Source organism: Amphiprion ocellaris, chromosome 17 (assembly GCF_022539595.1).
Source record: "Amphiprion ocellaris isolate individual 3 ecotype Okinawa chromosome 17, ASM2253959v1, whole genome shotgun sequence".
Lineage (NCBI taxonomy): Eukaryota > Metazoa > Chordata > Actinopteri > Pomacentridae > Amphiprion > Amphiprion ocellaris.
The window spans coordinates 5,557,561-5,577,305 of record NC_072782.1 but is presented as its reverse complement, the minus strand read 5'-3'; the positions used below and the strand labels follow the sequence as shown (position 1 = coordinate 5,577,305).

General features: G+C 36.1%; 1 long non-coding RNA gene across 2 annotated transcripts; it reads right to left on the bottom strand.

Annotated features, from left to right (window-relative positions):
- Positions 1 to 8: 8 nt before the first annotated feature.
- LOC129351002 (uncharacterized) lies at positions 9 to 15,434 on the bottom strand. Of its 2 annotated transcripts, XR_008604617.1 has the most exons (4): positions 14,146 to 15,434; positions 12,029 to 12,369; positions 1,923 to 7,481; positions 9 to 1,507 (listed from the first exon to the last, which is right to left on the bottom strand). It is a non-coding gene; the product is annotated as an uncharacterized LOC129351002 (long non-coding RNA). The 2 variants fall into 2 exon arrangements; XR_008604616.1 differs by lacking the exon at positions 12,029 to 12,369 and having other exon boundaries at positions 14,146 to 15,432.
- Between the last annotated feature and the right edge of the window lie 4,311 nt (positions 15,435 to 19,745).

Genomic DNA, 19,745 nt, shown 5'->3' with positions numbered 1-19,745 from the left:
GACCACCCTTGTTTTGTTAAATTTCTTGTTCATTTAAATGCCTGGTACAACTAAAGGTACATTTGTTTGGACAAATGTAATGATAACAACAATAGCTCATAAGGGTTTAATCTAAGAGCTGATATCTAGACATTTTGCATAGTTTTCTTGATAATAACCAAAATCCCTTAAGTTCTTCCATCAATAGCTATGGCATTGTACTGGCAAAAACAACTTTTAGGATTCAATGTTTTTTCTGTTTGTTTTAGTCACATGATCCACACAGGAGTTAGTACTTGATTGCATTACCATTGTTTCTGATGACTGCAGCCATGCATCTTGGCATGCTCTCCACCTGCTTCTGACATTGTTCTGCTGTCACAGCAGTCCATTCCTGTTGTACTAATTCTAACACATTTGCTTTGTTTTTGAGCTTGTGGTTCTCCATTTTGCGTTTGATGACTTTCCACAGGTTTTCAGTTGGATTTAGATCTGATGATTGAGCAGGTCAAGGCACGGTTCCAATGTTCTGGTTCTCCTTCCAGGCTTTAACTGACCTTGCCGTGTGACAAGGGGCATTGTCTTGTTGGAAAATCCAGTCATTGGAGGCAGGAAAGAGTTTTCCAGCTGATGGAAGAAGACTGTTTTCAAGACTAGCCCTGCACATGACCTGCTGCATTGACCCTTCACACAATTGCATTTGCCTTGTTCCACCCAGACTACCCCAGATCATCACTGATCCACCCCCATGTTTTACTGTAGGGGCAAGACAGTCTGGTTTGTAGCTTCTCCAGGCTTGTTCCGAACCACTTTTCTAGTAGTTTAGTATGTAATCTAAGATATCACAAATACGTCATCTTTTAGTATGTTGTCGAAATTGTATAAAAAACGTCATAGTATGTCATCAAAAATGTGGAAAAAAAACATCATAGTTTAGTATGTTGTCCAAAATGTGACCAAAACATCATAGTTTAGTATGTCGTCCAAAATGTGAAAAAAAGTCATAGTTTAGTATGTCATCCAAAATATGAAAAAAACCTTCATAGTTTAGTATGTCGTCCAAAATGTGACCAAAATGTCATAGTTTAGTATGTCGTCCAAAATATGATAAAAACGTCATAGTTTAGTATGTCGTCCAAAATATGACAAAAACGTCAGTTTAGTATGTCGTCCAAAATATGACAAAAACGTCATAGTTTAGTATGTCATTCAAAATATGACAAAAACGTCATAGTTTAGCATGTCGTCCAAAATGTGACCAAAATGTCACAGTTTAGTATGTCGTCCAAAATATGACAAAAATGTCATAGTTTAGTATGTCGTCCAAAATATAACAAAACCGTCATATTTTAGTATGTTGTCCAAAATATGACAAAAACGTCATCGTTTAGTATGTCGTCCAAAATATGACAAAAAAGTCATATTTTAGTATGTCGTCCAAAATATGACAAAAATGTCAGTTTAGTATGTCGTCCAAAATGTGAAAAAAAGTCATAGTTTAGTATGTCATCCAAAATATGAAAAAAACCTTCATAGTTTAGTATGTCATCCAAAATATGACAAATATGTCATAGTTTAGTATGTCATCCAAAATATGAAAAAAACCTTCATAGTTTAGTATGTCGTCCAAAATATGACCAAAATGTCATAGTTTAGTATGTCGTCCAAAATATGACAAAAATGTCATAGTTTAGTATGTCGTCCAAAATGTGACCAAAAACGTCATAGTTTAGTATGTCGTCCAAAATATGACCAAAATGTCATAGTTTAGTATGTCGTCCAAAATATGACAAAAATGTCATAGTTTAGTATGTCGTCCAAAATGTGACCAAAAACGTCAGTTTAGTAAGTCGTCCAAAACATGAAAAAAACATCATAGTTTGTCGTCCAAAATATGACAAAAAAGTCATATTTTAGTATGTCATCCAAAATATGACAAAAACATCAGTTTAGTATGTCATCCAAAATATGACAAAAACGTCATAGTTTAGTATGTCGTCCAAAATGTGAAAAAAAGTCATAGTTTAGTATGTCGTCCAAAATATGAAAAAAACATCAGTTTAGTATGTCGTCCAAAATATGACAAAAATGTCATGGTTTAGTATGTCGTCCAAAATATGACAAAAACGTCAGTTTAGTAAGTCGTCCAAAACATGAAAAAAACATCATAGTTTGTCGTCCAAAATATGACAAAAAAGTCATATTTTAGTATGTCATCCAAAATATGACAAAAATGTCATAGTTTAGTATGTCATCCAAAATTTGAAAAAAACCTTCATAGTTTAGTATGTCGTCCAAAATGTGACCAAAATGTCATAGTTTAGTATGTCATCCAAAGTATGACAAAAACGTCATAGTTTAGTATGTCATCCAAAATATGACAAAACGTCATAGTTTAGTATGTCGTCCAAAATGTGAAAAAAAGTCATAGTTTAGTATGTCGTCCAAAATATGAAAAAAACGTCAGTTTAGTATGTCATCCAAAATATGACAAAAACGTCATAGTTTAGTATGTCGTCCAAAATCTGACAAAAATGTCATAGTTTAGTATGTCGTCCAAAATGTGACCAAAAACGTCAGTTTAGTAAGTCGTCCAAAACATGAAAAAAACATCATAGTTTGTCGTCCAAAATATGACAAAAAACATCATAGTTTAGTATGTTGTCCAAAATATGACAAAAACATCACAGTTTAGTATGTCGTCCAAAATGTGAAAAAAAGTCAGTTTAGTATGTCATCCAAAATATGAAAAAAACCTTCATAGTTTAGTATGTCGTCCAAAATGTGACCAAAACGTCAGTTTAGTATGTCGTCCAAAATATGACAAAAACGTCATAGTATGTCATCCAAAATATGACAAAAACGTCATAGTTTAGTATGTCATCCAAAATATGACAAAACGTCATAGTTTAGTATGTCGTCCAAAATGTGACCAAAATGTCATAGTTTAGTATGTCGTACAAAATATGACAAAAACGTCAGTTTAGTATGTCGTCCAAAATATGACAAAAACGTCATAGTTTAGTATGTCATTCAAAATATGACAAAAACGTCATAGTTTAGCATGTCGTCCAAAATGTGACCAAAATGTCACAGTTTAGTATGTCGTCCAAAATATGACAAAAATGTCATAGTTTAGTATGTCATCCAAAATATAACAAAACCGTCATATTTTAGTATGTTGTCCAAAATATGACAAAAACGTCATCGTTTAGTATGTCGTCCAAAATATGACAAAAAAGTCATATTTTAGTATGTCGTCCAAAATATGACAAAAATGTCAGTTTAGTATGTCGTCCAAAATGTGAAAAAAGTCATAGTTTAGTATGTCATCCAAAATATGAAAAAAAACTTCATAGTTTAGTATGTCATCCAAAATATGACAAATATGTCATAGTTTAGTATGCCATCCAAAATATGAAAAAAACCTTCATAGTTTAGTATGTCGTCCAAAATTGACCAAAATGTCATAGTTTAGTATGTCGTCCAAAATATGACAAAAATGTCATAGTTTAGTATGTCGTCCAAAATGTGACCAAAAACGTCAGTTTAGTAAGTCGTCCAAAACATGAAAAAAACATCATAGTTTGTCGTCCAAAATATGACAAAAAAGTCATATTTTAGTATGTCATCCAAAATATGACAAAAATGTCATAGTTTAGTATGTCATCCAAAATATGAAAAAAACCTTCATAGTTTAGTATGTCGTCCAAAATGTGACCAAAATGTCATAGTTTAGTATGTCTTCCAAAATATGACAAAAACATCAGTTTAGTATGTCGTCCAAAATATGACAAAACGTCATAGTTTAGTATGTCGTCCAAAATATGACAAAACGTTATAGTTTAGTATGTCATCCAAAATATGACAAAAACGTCATAGTTTAGTATGTCATCCAAAATATGACAAAACGTCAGTTTAGTATGTCATCCAAAATATGACAAAAACGTCATAGTTTAGTATGTCGTCCAAAATATGACAAAAACGTCATAGTTTAGTATGTCATCCAAAGTATGACAAAAACGTCATAGTTTAGTATGTCATCCAAAATATGACAAAACGTCATAGTTTAGTATGTCGTCCAAAATGTGAAAAAAAGTCATAGTTTAGTATGTCGTCCAAAATATGAAAAAAACGTCAGTTTAGTATGTCATCCAAAATATGACAAAAACGTCATAGTTTAGTATGTCGTCCAAAATCTGACAAAAATGTCATAGTTTAGTATGTCGTCCAAAATGTGACCAAAAACGTCAGTTTAGTAAGTCGTCCAAAACATGAAAAAAACATCATAGTTTGTCGTCCAAAATATGACAAAAACATCACAGTTTAGTATGTCGTCCAAAATGTGAAAAAAAGTCAGTTTAGTATGTCATCCAAAATATGAAAAAAACCTTCATAGTTTAGTATGTCGTCCAAAATGTGACCAAAATGTCATAGTTTAGTATGTCGTCCAAAATATGACAAAAACGTCAGTTTAGTATGTCGTCCAAAATATGACAAAAACGTCATAGTTTAGTATGTCATCCAAAATATGACAAAAACGTCATAGTTTAGTATGTCGTCCAAAATATGACAAAACGTCATAGTTTAGTATGTCGTCCAAAATATGACAAAACGTTATAGTTTAGTATGTCATCCAAAATATGACAAAAACGTCATAGTTTAGTATGTCATCCAAAATATGACAAAACGTCAGTTTAGTATGTCATCCAAAATATGACAAAAACGTCATAGTTTAGTATGTCGTCCAAAATATGACAAAAACGTCATAGTTTAGTATGTCATCCAAAGTATGACAAAAACGTCATAGTTTAGTATGTCATCCAAAATATGACAAAACGTCATAGTTTAGTATGTCGTCCAAAATGTGAAAAAAAGTCATAGTTTAGTATGTCGTCCAAAATATGAAAAAAACGTCAGTTTAGTATGTCATCCAAAATATGACAAAAACGTCATAGTTTAGTATGTCGTCCAAAATCTGACAAAAATGTCATAGTTTAGTATGTCGTCCAAAATGTGACCAAAAACGTCAGTTTAGTAAGTCGTCCAAAACATGAAAAAAACATCATAGTTTGTCGTCCAAAATATGACAAAAACATCACAGTTTAGTATGTCGTCCAAAATGTGAAAAAAAGTCAGTTTAGTATGTCATCCAAAATATGAAAAAAACCTTCATAGTTTAGTATGTCGTCCAAAATGTGACCAAAATGTCATAGTTTAGTATGTCGTCCAAAATATGACAAAAACGTCAGTTTAGTATGTCGTCCAAAATATGACAAAAACGTCATAGTTTAGTATGTCATCCAAAATATGACAAAAACGTCATAGTTTAGTATGTCATCCAAAATATGACAAAACGTCATAGTTTAGTATGTCGTCCAAAATATGACAAAAACGTCAGTTTAGTATGTCATCCAAAATATGACAAAAACGTCATAGTTTAGTATGTCGTCCAAAATATGACAAAACGTTATAGTTTAGTATGTCGTCCAAAATATGACAAAAACGTCATAGTTTAGTATGTCATCCAAAATATGACAAAACGTCATAGTTTAGTATGTCGTCCAAAATATGACAAAAACGTCAGTTTAGTATGTCATCCAAAATATGACAAAAACGTCATAGTTTAGTATGTCGTCCAAAATATGACAAAACGTTATAGTTTAGTATGTCGTCCAAAATATGACAAAAACGTCATAGTTTAGTATGTCATCCAAAATATGACAAAAACGTCATAGTTTAGTATGTCATCCAAAATATGACAAAACGTCATAGTTTAGTATGTCGTCCAAAATATGACAAAAAAGTCATATTTTAGTATGTCGTCCAAAATAGGACAAAAATGTCATAGTTTAGTATGTCGTCCAAAATGTGAAAAAAACATCATAGTTTGTCGTCAAAAATGTAACAAAAACGTCATGGTTTAGTGTGTCGTCCAAAACATGAAAAAAACATCATAGTTTGTCGTCCGTATAGCTCAACAGGTTAAGTGGGTGACTTATGTATAGGGACTGGTCCCTGATGCAGTGGTGCAGGTTCGATTCCCGCTCGTGGCCCTTTGCTGCATGTCTTTCCCATTTCCTGTCTGTCTCACACTGCGCCTATTGAGTAAAGCCAAAAAAAATAACCTTAAAGAAAAAGAAAACGTAATAGTTTAGTATGTCATCTAAAATATATCTTATGTTTTAGTGACATCGTTAATGACACACTAAACTATGGAGTTTTTTTCCACATTTTGGACCACATACTAAACTATGGCGTTTTGTTCCACATTTTGGACGACATACTGAACTAAGACGTTTTTCTTTCTACTTCCTGAAAAGTTTGGTCAATAAAAAAGACAAAAAATAATATTTTCAGCTGAACTAAAGACAGACTGTGATTTTTCTGCTCACATGTTGTGTTGTTGTAAACTTCCTCTTTCAAATAAATATCCTCCTAACCCCCTGGAAACCAAAGTTTGTCCTGTTTTTGTGTTGCTCCTCGGCGACCCTAGACAGCCGGGTTGTAATGTTTTTTGAGCAACACACCATACTATGACGTTTTTACAATGATGGTTCTACTATGGAACCAGTTTGACATGTTCAGGCGTTCTTTGTGTGAAAACTCAGAGATTTCAGGTATCAGAAGGTGGTTTTCAACTTTCTTTGTTAACTTTCTGCTTCAACTTTAAACTAAATTTCCTTCACTAACCCAGCCCTCTGGACTTCCAGGAAGCTGTGTTCCTATTGGCTGTCCAGGTGGCTGCTTGGTGTTATCAGGAACACCTGAGCAGCTCAGTGTCTTCCTGCTTCATGTGGCTGCAGCCAAACATTTCCTCTGTTTCTCTTCACCACAGAACTGGGTTTGGCTCCGTTGCTTTGGTTTGTTGGTTAGGCGTTGGCTTGCAGCTTCCAGCAGTAAAATCGTCTTTAATGTGTTTCTTGGTGTGTTTTAGGGCTTTGGACTGGATAGTTGTCTTGGTAAATGTGGTTCTTTAGCCACAGTTAGCACATGGTGCTAATGTGTGCAGTGATTAGTGGATTTGGTACAGCTGAGTTGTGTCTTTATCTTGGCTGTAGTGAGTCTTCAGAGGTTTTTGGTCAGACACATTCTGTATTCTTGTTTGAGAACCAACGTTGGTTGTCCAGAAGGTAAGAGTTCCTGTCCTGATTCTCTGTTCTCAGAGGTTCTCTGGTAGGCTGCAGGAGACTTTAGTGTTTGGGTTGTGCTAGTTTGGTTTTTGTACAGTTTCATTTGGACGACTATCTTGAGGCCCCTCCATGTGGTTTAGTGAGGTTTTCTGGAACAGTTCTACAAAGCAACCTGCAGCAGAAGAGACTTTGAGAGTTTTTAGGAAGTTCTGGAGATCAGACTTTAGAGCAGCAGAAACATTTGTCAGCAGTTTGAGCAGGACAAGGTGAGCTTCAGAGTAGAAATGAGAAGGAAACCTTCTTGACCCGTGTGGTGAGGTCCTGTACCAAGAGTTTGAGCAGGTTGTGAAGAGTCTGTAGTTCTTTGATCTGAAAGCACAAGAAGAGTCAACTCATTAAAGGAGAAAACAGGAGATATTGTTGGTTCTTCTGTCACTCTGCAGTTTCCAGTTTTCTTAGACTGAATATCAAGTTTATATTTTAAATGATTTACCATGTGAGCCCAAGAAGACTTCAATAAACTCCCTCCATCCCCTGGACACAACAGATTTTATTACCATGTTAAATCTCTTTTTAAAAAAATATGTTTTTGAGTTTTAATCACACTTGTAGCATAGTTTTTTCTCTTTGCTTGTTTAGTTTTGTCATCTGTGTGAAAGGTGCTAAACAAATAAAGTTGAATTGATAAACTGAATAATTGACTAACTCATGATTGTGACAACAGAAGTATTTTCATTGTGATTTAAGGGTTTGTTTCATTTTTAATGGGGTAAAAATCTTGACAGAAAAAAAAGATTAAAGAAATAAACTACGTTAAAAAAGCAATTAAATCAAAGGAGGAAACATTTAATACAATAAAACATTTAAAAAGAAAATTAAACATTAATATAATTAAATTATATTAAACAGACAAAATATTTAATTAAATAATTAAACAGAAGATACAAAACATGTAATTATGACATTAAACAAATTTTCTTAAACAAAAATATTAAACATTAAAGATGAAATCTTCGATAATGAAACATTTAAAAAATACAATTAAACAAGAAGAATATTAAACATTTAAAAAAATACGAAACATTTAATTTGATTATTAAGCCTTTAAAAAGACAAAACACTTAATTAAAAAATTTAATGTTTAATTAGAAAATTAAATCTTAAAGACAATAAAAGTTTAAATAGGAATTAAACAGAAAATAAAATGAAGCATTTAAAAAGAAAATTAAACATTAAAAGGTGGTAAAACATTTAAAAAGAAAAACCTTAAAGATTTAATCAAAAAATTAAACATTGGGAAAGAAAAGGAAATTTTTCAAACAAGCCGATAAAACATTTGAAAAAAACAACAATTAAACATTAAAAAGACAAAACATTTTGACATCAAATCAGACATTAGAAAAGACTAAAAGGTGAGAAAAGAGCAAAACTAAACATTTAAGAAGAATCAAACAAATGAAAAAACATTTGAAAAGACACCAGTTAGACTTTAGAAGATCAAATTAAACAGAAGAGACAATAAAACGATCAAAAAGAGCAAAAACAGATGAAGATCTTAAAGCGCTGTCTAGTCTGAAATTAAAACATCAAGTTGTTTCTTCAAACATTTCCTCTTTCTATGTTCTTGGTTTGATTGTGGACAGATTTACTAAGAACTCATTTCAGAAAACTGCTTTCCAGATAAAGTCTACTAGTAGTTGAAGGCATCGATCAAACTAATGTTACCTTGTGATCTCCACAAACTTTACTGTTCGGTGAAGAGAATCAAAGTTTGTTGAGGATTTCTAAAAAACCCACAGGTGAAGGTCTGAGAAGAACTCAGATCAATGGTCTAAATGTGAAATCAAGACTCATGGTCACAAGTTTTAAGGCTTCTGTTAACCAGAAAGTTCAAACTAACAGAGAAGTACTGAGAAACTTTTAAAATTTCAGTCCTCAGACTGTCTGAAGGTTCAAACTAACAGAGAACTGCTCAAGAACTTTTAGGTTTTCAGTCCTCGGACTGTCTAAAGGTTCAAACTAACAGAGAAGTACTGAGAAACTTTTAAAACTTCAGTCCTCAGACTGTCTAAAGGTTCAGACTAACAGAGAACTACTCAGGAACTTCGAAGATTTCAGTCCTCAGACTGTCGAAAGGTTCAAACTAACAGAGAACTACTCGAGAACTTAGAAGATATCAGTCCTTGGACTGTCTGAAAGTCAAATCTAACTGAGTTCTACTGTGGGACTTAGAAAATTTCAGCCCTCAGACTGTGTGAAAGCTCAGGTCCTGAGGACTTGGGAGGTCTGGAGGCTTGGAAAGTCTTGGAACTGAGGGTTCCACCCTCCAGCACAAAGGCTCAAGTCCAACCTCCTGAGAAAAACGGTCGAGACAAGACTCGAGTTAAAAAAAAACTCGAAAATGACAAAAAATAGATGATAAATGCGCAAAAAAAAGAAGAATTAGTATCTGAGCGAATAGCTCAGGGGAAAAGAAGACTGACTACCAAGTGGAAGGTCGCAGGTTCAAGACCCGCCACCGGCCTTTTCTTTGTTCGTCTTTGTCAGAATGTTGAGAAAATTTAAGAAGTGTCTGGTCTTGAACCAGCGACCTGCAGCTCCATAGGCAAATCCTTAACTCACTGAGCTACAGATCAGATAAAAAGAAACAATTTCGTCGTCCCTTTGGCATCGTAGTTGCTGATGTCACCACATGGGTGGAGCCAAGGCGGAGTCTGGGTGGAGTCAGGGCGGAGAGTAGGCGGGGAGGTGGGTGGCGGCCTCCCCCCTCTACTCCCCCACCTCCCCCCACCACCCACCACACCTTCCCCCGCCCAACGAGTTCTTCGAGTCGCCACGAGTTCTTCGAGTCTCCACGGATTTTCCCGAGTTTCTGGAGTTTCCACGAGGTCGGAGGCAGAACAAGTTGTCATGAAGAGGTGTTGAAGTCGGCCAGGATGGACTGACTTTTTACAGTGACTAGAAGGAAGACAACTAGAAGGGCAGGTCTTTAACCACCATCCATAAAATCCATGGAGTCGCTCCAGAGAAATGAAGGGAGAGAAACTTTTATCAGCCTCCATCCAGATGTTCAACTTGATATCTTTGACATTTTTAGCACCACAAACCTTTAGTATCACACTTTATTATCCTTTATTAGGACTTTAATGGAATCCACCAGCAGATTTAGTTTTTGTTGACAAACTTTATTCTTGTTGTCGTGGGACTGCAGTATTTAAAACTGTTTCTTCTATTTGACCTCATGTTTATTAGTTTTAGTGGAGAAAGATTGTCGATTACTCTCTTAAAAACCAAATAATAAATTAGATTAGTCAAGACGTTTAAATTTCTTACTTTGTCATAATTTAAATATGACAAAAAAATATAAAAATAAAGCGTCTTGAGACAATTTGACCTGTAACTGGCATTATATAAATAAAATTGAATTAAAATTGTATGTATCTTGTAATGTTGGAGTAATTCAGCCATATATGTTGGAAAACACATTTTCTTTGTCCATTAATCTATTGATTGTTTTCTCCAGTAATTCATTTCTTGTTTTGGTTTATAAAATGTCAAACCCAAATATATTCAGTTTACCGTCATAAAAACCAAAAAGATTTACATTCATGATGCAGGAATCAGGCAGTTTTTCACTTTTTATCTTAGTTTAGTCAGAAAGATAGTTGATAATGTGTGAATTGTTGCAGCTTGTGAGCCGTAGAAGGTTTTAATCTTTGGGGCCGAGTGTCAAAAAACATTTAGAAACCAACATCAACAAAACACTCAACAAAGATTTGAACATCATTAAAGGGAAATCCAACTTTTGCATGACAATATCTAATTAAAGGACATTTATTTCCAACGTAAATGTATGATATTCATCCTCTGGAGCTTTCTCTTCACATCGTCTTCCACCTGGACTGGTTTGGTCGGGAGCATGTGCAACAAACATTTGAAAAACTGCACTTTAACATCAATGAATGACACTGAAGTTTAATCTCTACATAAATGAGACTGAGTCTGGATGTGCTGCTCTGTCATTAACTGCTAAGTTTAGGGAAAGTTCAAACAAAAGAGGACAGTTCAGAGAAGACTTGAGAACGAGCTTATTTTGAACAAACGTCTGAGACTTTCTGAGCTTCAGCACCTCTCGCAAGATAATTTAACAACAAGCAACTCAAGAGATCCAGAAGTTGGAGAGCGTTAGCTTTAGCTGAGCCAAAGAACATGTGGGAGGCTAACCTAGCAAACATTTCAGACTTTTCTCTGTGAATTCTGAGAAATAATTTCCTATTTAATGACAGAGCTACACATCTTAACTCAGTCTCATTAAAACAGACTCTAATTCAGTGTCATCCATCCATATTAAAGTGCAGTTACCCAAAATGTTTGCTGCATGAGCTCCAACAAAACCTGTCCAGGTAGAAAGCCACTTTGACAAACAGGAAGTGGAAGATTCCAAGCAGATTTATAGAAGGGGGAACCGGACTGTACTAAGTGTGGTCGAGTATAGAGGGGGGTTTTGTGGGTTTTTAAGGCTGATAATGATTATTAGTGAGACATTTGGAGTAGATATTCATTTGCAGTAAATGAAAGTATTTAAAATCTGGAGTTAAACTTAGAAGAACACAAACTCTAACAGAAAACTTTGTTATATTTTTGTTTTGTTTACAGATGTTAAGTTAAAGGAGTTTTATCCGTGATGTATAACCAATCAAATCACTCCAGAAGACAGAGCGACCACAGGTAGATAAAGGTTCAGAGCCAAAGTAGCATTTTTAAATGTATTTATGACCGTAAATCAGTAAAAAATAAAATACTGATAATCAGTAAATCAGTCAGCCCACAATTACCACAATTCTACAATGTATGTCTCTTTCCTTCGACTTGTTATTTGTACAATATACGATGTATATGATGGTGTTTTTTCATACCAAAGGCTATACTATGATGTTTTCTAAGAGAAATACGATGCTACTCTGGTTGTTCTGGCCCTGGGCTGCTGCATTCCTCCTCTGTTGTTTTCTGGATTGTACTCAGCTGCATGTCTTCGTCCATCCGGCCTCCGTTGACTCGTCCCGCCTGCCGTCTCTGGAGCTGAAGCTGGATTGGAACAGACCAAAGTACAGTCCAATCACGATGCCAGCTGCCTCTCAAAAGGCTCCTTCATCTGGCAGGTGGTTGCACTTCTTCTGAGGGGAAGCTGAGCTGGACCAGCAGAACTTTGGAGATGTGTTCCAGTGGTTGGTGGATGTGTGGGGAGATAGAGAGGGACCTTTGAAATGTTCAGAAAGGAAAACAGGGAACCCATTGGTAGTTTTAGTTTAGGATGCTACTGCGGTGTGTTTTTGGGTTTTAAGAGGTGAACAGGAAGAGTTTTTTTTTCCGTATTGATTATCTTTTACTTTGTTCCTAGTTGGAATGCCCATCAATGTCAACGTGAAGTTCACTTTTAGTTCTGTTTATTTATTTTTCTTTTACTAACACCCATTTGTTTTTAACCCCCTCACATGTTGTGTTGTTGTAAACTTACTCTTTCAAATAAATACTCGTCTAACCCTCTGGTAACCAGCGTTTGGACTGTTTTTGTGTTGCTCCTCACCTACTTCAGACAGCCGGGACAAAACAACATTTTGTGGACTAAAGGCTATACTGTGACGTTTTTTGGACGACATGCTATACCATGGAGGAAGAACATAGATGGTAATCTGGATATACATGAGTTAGGCTTTATAACTACTATTGGTAGTATTGGTGGTAGTAATAGCAATGCGACTACTACTAGTAGTGGTATTACACTGCTGCTGATACTGGCACTGCTACTACAACTTGTAATACTATTACAAATGCTGATACTACTTCTACGACTCTAACAGCTATTTATACTACTACTGCTGCTTGTACTTTTAGTATTACTACTACTGCTTGTACAACTATACTACAGCTACTATTAATCGTCTGGTATTTGGTTGTCAAGCTGCTAGCTCGCCTTAGCGTTTTGCTAGTGGCTAACTAGTTAGCTCTCATAGACTGGAAGCTCTCAACAAGATTTAATAATGAAAAAAGAGCCAAAAACTATTCTTACCTATGAAAAGTCATTCCAAGTTTCCTTGTCTCAATCGTATGACGTAGTGTGTAATTGTATGCAGCACAGTGAGCCAGCATACTTGTTTCCGTTTTCACGCCGTCTACATCAACAGAATGCACTGAAACTTTGCCCCCACTAGCTTAGCCTCGCTGTAGCACGCAGCTCAAAGGGGCGTGTCCTATCTACTCATTCATATCTATGCTCACGAGTCTGATGCAGTCTCGATGATGACGTTTCACGAGTACGTGAGAACCACGTACGGACAGTTACGTACTGAGAAACGGCCATAGTCTTCTTACCGCAAAGGTTCAAAGCTGCTCGTCTTCTCCTCCGGCATCAGGAAACGTCTTCAAAGCTTCTTCAAATCCAGACCAAATACAATCAAAAGATCAGACTAACGTCATTGGTGCATTCAGTTGCAGTCGGACAACGAAGTTGCGTTCAGGAGCGTCGGAAATCGAAATTTCAGTAATGTAAATTTCCATCGAAAATTTTTAGGGGGCACACGGGATGGCCAATCAGATCCCAGGGGGGACCACTGCCAAAAAAGTAACTTTAAAACAAAACCAAAACCTCATAGTTTAGTATGTCATCCAAATTGTGGAAAAAAATGTCATAGTTTAGTATTTGCTACAAAATGTCACTAAAATGTCAGTTTAGTATGTCGTCCAAAATGTGACCAAAATGTCAGTTTTGTATGTCGTCCAAAATAAGACAAAAAAAGTCATAGTTTTGTGTCATCCAAAATGTGGAAAAAAAACCCGTCATAGTTTAGCATGTGGTCCAAAATGGGGTAAAATCGTCATAGTTTAGTATGTCTATATTATGACATTTTCGTGAACTGAGCAGCCTTGGCGGAGTACTGTACTCTCTTAGTCCTTTTCTAGTTACTGGTGTTTTGTTCCTTTTTCTGTCTCCTGAGTTCAAAGGCGGCGTCTATAAAAAAAAACTCAACAGTCTTACCTGTTGTCTTCCTCTCCAGTCTGCCGTCGACATCTCGTATTGCAGCTGAGAAGGAGGCAGAGATAAAAAGGCCCGTGCTGCTGTTATAATGAGACTTCTGTGAGTCATCTCTCGGGAACACTTCTGAAAATCTGAGAGTTTTAAACATGAAACTAAAACCGGTTTCTTCTGGCTAATTATGTCTTGTGAAAACAGTCTCTATCTGTCAGACAGTCCAACAAGCCTTTTTTCCCTCAAGCTGGATGGAAATCTCTCTGAAGCTTGGAGCTCCTCACTCTGGCTGCACTTCTATCGCTCATCTCCCCCCTCAGAGAACAGGCCTCCTACCATATGGCTGCATGGTTATCTGTGTCAGGGATGAGCTATTTTCCGCCTCAGCCTCCATGTATGAAACGTACGGTGTGCGCCGATTGTGCTGGAGGTCTCACATATATCATTTGGGGTGTTTATAACTTTGTGCGGGGCAATAAAATTATCACCTTTAGTGATGACGGCCGTTGGGATCTCGGCTGCAGATTGCGAAGCAGCAGGCGGGAGGAGCTGGAAGGCGAGTACCTGCAGCGGCTGGAGGTAACAAGCGTCAGCATTATGCAATCAGCTTGACACCTTCCCCTTCCCCTCCACGCTTTTTCTGCCCTTCGTTACCGAGCTATAAATACGAGCAGCAGGCAGCAACAAAAGTAAAACGCTAAGGTGGAATGCTGATGGATGGTGTCTTGGGTTGCTGCTGGTTTCAGTAGCATAGTCGGGCATGAAACTCTGTATGTGTGTGTTGGAGGGGCGGCGTGGGGCCGTAAAAAACCTCCCAATAACCTTTTGAACTTCTGACTGCACACACACACACACACACACACACACACACACACACACACACACACACACACACACACACACACACACACACACACACACACACACACACACACTGAACTGACACTTTGCTTTAGCTAGCAGCAACTTTGCCGAGTTTAACTGCAGATGGGTCAATATATAACTGCAGGACTTTTTGTAACATAGTTGACAGGTATCATAGTTGACATTTTTGCTGCTTTCTTAGTCCTAAAATCAACATGGCCGCCTATAACCAAACACCACATGGCATTTCTACACAAAGATTCTTCTAAATATTATATATACAATTTATAAAGATATTGCAGTAAACCTGTTGACATGCCATAAATCCGCACTTGACTCACACACTACTTTATATTAAATAACTCAGAAAGCCTCGGAGTCTGGCCAGTCTTTTCTTAAGGAGGAAATGACATCATATGTGGAGCAGGTCATGTGATCTGGAATTAACACACTTCCTTGAGAGGTGTTTTTGTAATGGGTAACTTAGTTGAAAGTGATTTCTGGGACACAGATACAATTAGTTATTTTCCATATAAAATTTGATATATTGGCAAAAAAGAAATATGTCATGATTATCTCAACTTAATAAAAAGAACACAATGTAAAATTATTTCTGAATAAGCTCATTTTATTATTGTTTATCTAATTAGAAAGTGGTTGTTGTTAAATTCGGACGGTTATTTAGTTGACATAATAAATAATTAGGTAATTTGTCTAGACATGATCGTAATGAACAGAAAAAATGTTAGTATTTTATTTTTAATAAAAATATATGCAAGATATATTCCATGGACTTCAAAAGTCCCTCAGTTATATATTGACCTGGACAATTTCTGAGTCATTTTGGACAAGTTTTGGGTCATTTTGGACATTTTTCATGTCAATTTCAACAGATTTTATATCAACTTGGATCATTTCTTGTCATTTTGGATCATTTTTGTGTCTTTGGGATAGTTTTTGAGTCATTTAGGACAAATTTCATGTCATTCTGGACAAATTTTCTTCTTTCTTCTAAAGGTGAAAGTTTTCGCTGAAACTGTCAAGGTAATCAACGTCTGTCTATTCACTTTATGTCTAAACAAAAGATCTCAAAACGACTTCATCCAAATCTATTAGTCCATTTTTGAGTAATGTTGCAGACGGACAGACAGATTCACAGACAAACATACGCCGATTGTCACATAGTGGCACATAGTAAGTCATAGGAATTTCACAGCTATTTGCTAACAGTTTAGTTGACAGATGCTCTTTTATTTTCCAAAAGGAGCATTTGCAGCCTTCACACAACAGATCTGGTAAACACAAAGTTATTTATTGGTAGCTGGTAGTGAAAACTACATTCTTAAAAACCAAACAAACTGCTTTCACATTCACAGCTCTTAACTGTGTGAAAACCAGCAGAAGTGTTTTCTCACAACATTTAGGGTTCCCTGTCCTGAACAGACTGGCAACGGTCAAGAGGTCAGCTGTAGTCCAGATGTGGCCGTATGAGCATTAATTAGACATTTCTATCACCAGTATCTGTAGCTGAAATGCTATCAGAAGCTCTTCAGATGCTTTAGTCTATCATTTTATACGACTGATGCTCAGAGTAGCAGATGCTGCACTATTCCATCGTCATCTGTAGTTTTCAATTTTATCTGATGCAATTTGTGAGAAATCCAGTCACGTACTTATTATTTATACAATAATTAGAATTTTAAAAGGTGATCCACTTTTATTAAACATCATTGTAAATTGATTAGCTTTTGCATGGTCGATCATTTATTCATTTATTAGTAGTATTTTTATTAGCGAAATTCGCTCGATTTAGGTTGATTTTTTTGTGATTTTACATGTGAGTCTTTTGTTGTCTTCATAAGAGCTGCTGCATGTAAACAAAAGTCCACAGATCACAGAATGAATGGAAAAAAGCTGTCTGGTTCTATAAAATCATCAAATTCAGCTTCAGTTCTGACCTTGATCCTCCAGTCAAGCAGCTCTAACTTGTTCTCTTTACCACAATAACCTGAAATCCACAGTAATCATTATCTTACCTGGTGAGCCACAGCGTTTGAAGTCTGAAGAATTACGTTTAAACTTTAAAATCTTTGACTTCTCTGAAACCTTTTTTGTAGCCAGATTCTCTTTTTGTTTTCCTCACGTACGCGATGAGCTTATAAATTAGAAAATATCAGGCTACAAAAGTGCAGGTCTGGTCGATCCTCCTGCTGAGAATAAAGTGAAAAGGGATTGAGTTCATGTCATTTCAAAAAATTTTAGCTTCACTAATAATTTGGAGGAGAAATTCTCATTATTTTTCTCAACATTCCACATCTAACTTGAAAACCGTGATAATCAGATGTCATGGATTTGGCAAATGGTGTGTTTCTCCTTTGAGAATGCCCTCAGGACTAATTGTTCATTAAGGGGGAAATGATAGCAGAGTAATTGGCCACAGCAAAGGAGCATGAAATCTGAACTCAAGCAAATATATTTCCTGAACAGGTGGAGGCTCCGCATTGTTCTCACGCCTCACCTGAGAATATGAGATAGCGGAGATGAGACTAACGAGATTAAAAGCTCCACATTTCACCTGGAAGGAACAAACATCCAAACACACACATACAGTCCATGGAAGGGAGTGGAGCAGGGAATAAGTTAGTGTTTGTCTCGGGAACAAGAGAGAAAACAGGACAAAACCATTTAAAAATAATATAAATGCCACGATGGAAACAAGTAAGACTGAAGGTAAATGTAGACAAATATGAGTCTAGGTTTACATTTAGCTAAATTTAGTGTTTTATTTTTGTTGTTTTTTTCTTAACCCTCCTGTTGTCCTCATTTATGAGCACCAAAAAATATTGTTTCCTCGTTTGGAAAAAAAATCCAAAAATTCTGAAAAAAAATTCCCCAAATTTCTGAAAATTTGCAAAACCTTCAGGAAGAAAATTCCAATAATTTCTTACAAGTTTCCCTTAAAAGTTTTATTTTAGAAAGTCCCCCAAATTTAGCAAGAAAATTCTTGAAAATATTTTCAAAAAAAGAGTAAAAATCTTCCAAAAAATCCTAAAAATATCTAAAGTGATTACATATATATCAGTAAAACTTCTAATATTTTCTTGAAGAACATTCACATAAAAATCAACCAAAATCCAGCGAAATTCACTGGATTTTGGTTGATTTTTTTTGCGAATGTTCTTAAGAAACATTTTTAACATTTCTTTTTTCCACCAAAAAATGTTCAAAGATTTCCCAAAAATGTTGAAAATGTGGACATCAGAAGTTTCAATGTGAAAATATGTATTTCTTCCACATTTTCAAAACGGGTCAATTTTGACCCGCAGGACGACACGAGGGTTAATATGAACGCCTTTGTTGTAGGCAACTCCAGTGATTATAAAACTGTCGACTACATGTGAACTGACATCGGACAGTGGATTGGTCTGCAGTGATGGTTCCAGAAGTTTACGTAAACATTTAGATGTTTTTATGAACATAAAACTGTGACGCCTTTGCATCTGATAAACTTGACTACCCACAACCCAGACAGAGCTACAATTCAGTTCAATTTTATTTATATAGAACCAATTACAATTTAAATAGTCTCAAAATACTTTACAGAACCCATATACCTGAACCCTCAGAGCAGCCCTAAGATGACAGTGGTAAGAAAAAACTCCCTTTTAACGTGAAGAAACCTTGAGCAGAACCAGGATCTTTATGTGGGGAGACCCATCTGCTGCTGGCCGGCTGGTTAAGAGGGACAGAAGAGGTAGAGGAGGGTGGGGGACAAGGAAACATGTAACACACACTGGGATACAAGCATGATCAGAGTAACATAGATGATACATACAAGTAGAAGCCAACAGTGAAACTGATTCATAAGTTTACTGTTATGATGTACGGCTCTGGCATTAAATATACTACATAAGTAGCTGGTAGTAAAATGCAAACAGTGTATAGATGAAAAGGAGGAAGGTCAGCAGCAGCATCCCACAGTGGACATGATGGAGACTAAACCAGTTGGTGGGACAGAAACCACAGATCTAAAGCATCCAGCTCTGGGACCAGGGACACTCAGAGAAAGGACACAGGGAGGAACAGAGTGAATGTAATGCAATAATGGTATATATAGTAAATACATAGGTAATGAGAGAAGGGCTCCATTTTCTTGCCAAATTTGGGGGATATTTTTTAAAAAATAAAACTTTTAAGGGAAACCTTTAAGGAATTATTGGAATTTTCTTCCTGAGGGTTTTGCAAATTTTCAGAAATTTGGGGAATTTTTTTGCAGAATTTTTGTCAGAGAAGGAAACAATATTTTTTGGTGAATCATAAATGAGGACAACAGAAGGGTTAAGTAAGCTGCTGGATATCTGCGTGTGCTCAAACAGCTGTAGACTTGCACTGATAGTGTTTTGGCATTAGCCGTTTGCAGGCCTCATTAAATCTTCTCCAGCAATGCTGTCATCTATAAACAGGCACTGATGTCCCGCGTCAGGAGGGAGGAATGAGTTCTGTCAAGTTAATCTGATTTGTGAGCACATCCTCAGTTTCCTGTTACTCGCTGAAATACAATACAGGTCATCTTAAAAAGTTGTCAGCAGTCCAAGGTCATTTATTGCCATACGCTGTATAAATCTGCAGCCTGCATACAGATGCCTCCAGGATCCTGTGTCCTATTAGTTCTCCAGATTAGTTTGTACATAACTGTGAGATCAGGGAATGTGGCAGCGCTAGAAGGCACACGGCCAACTTTTATC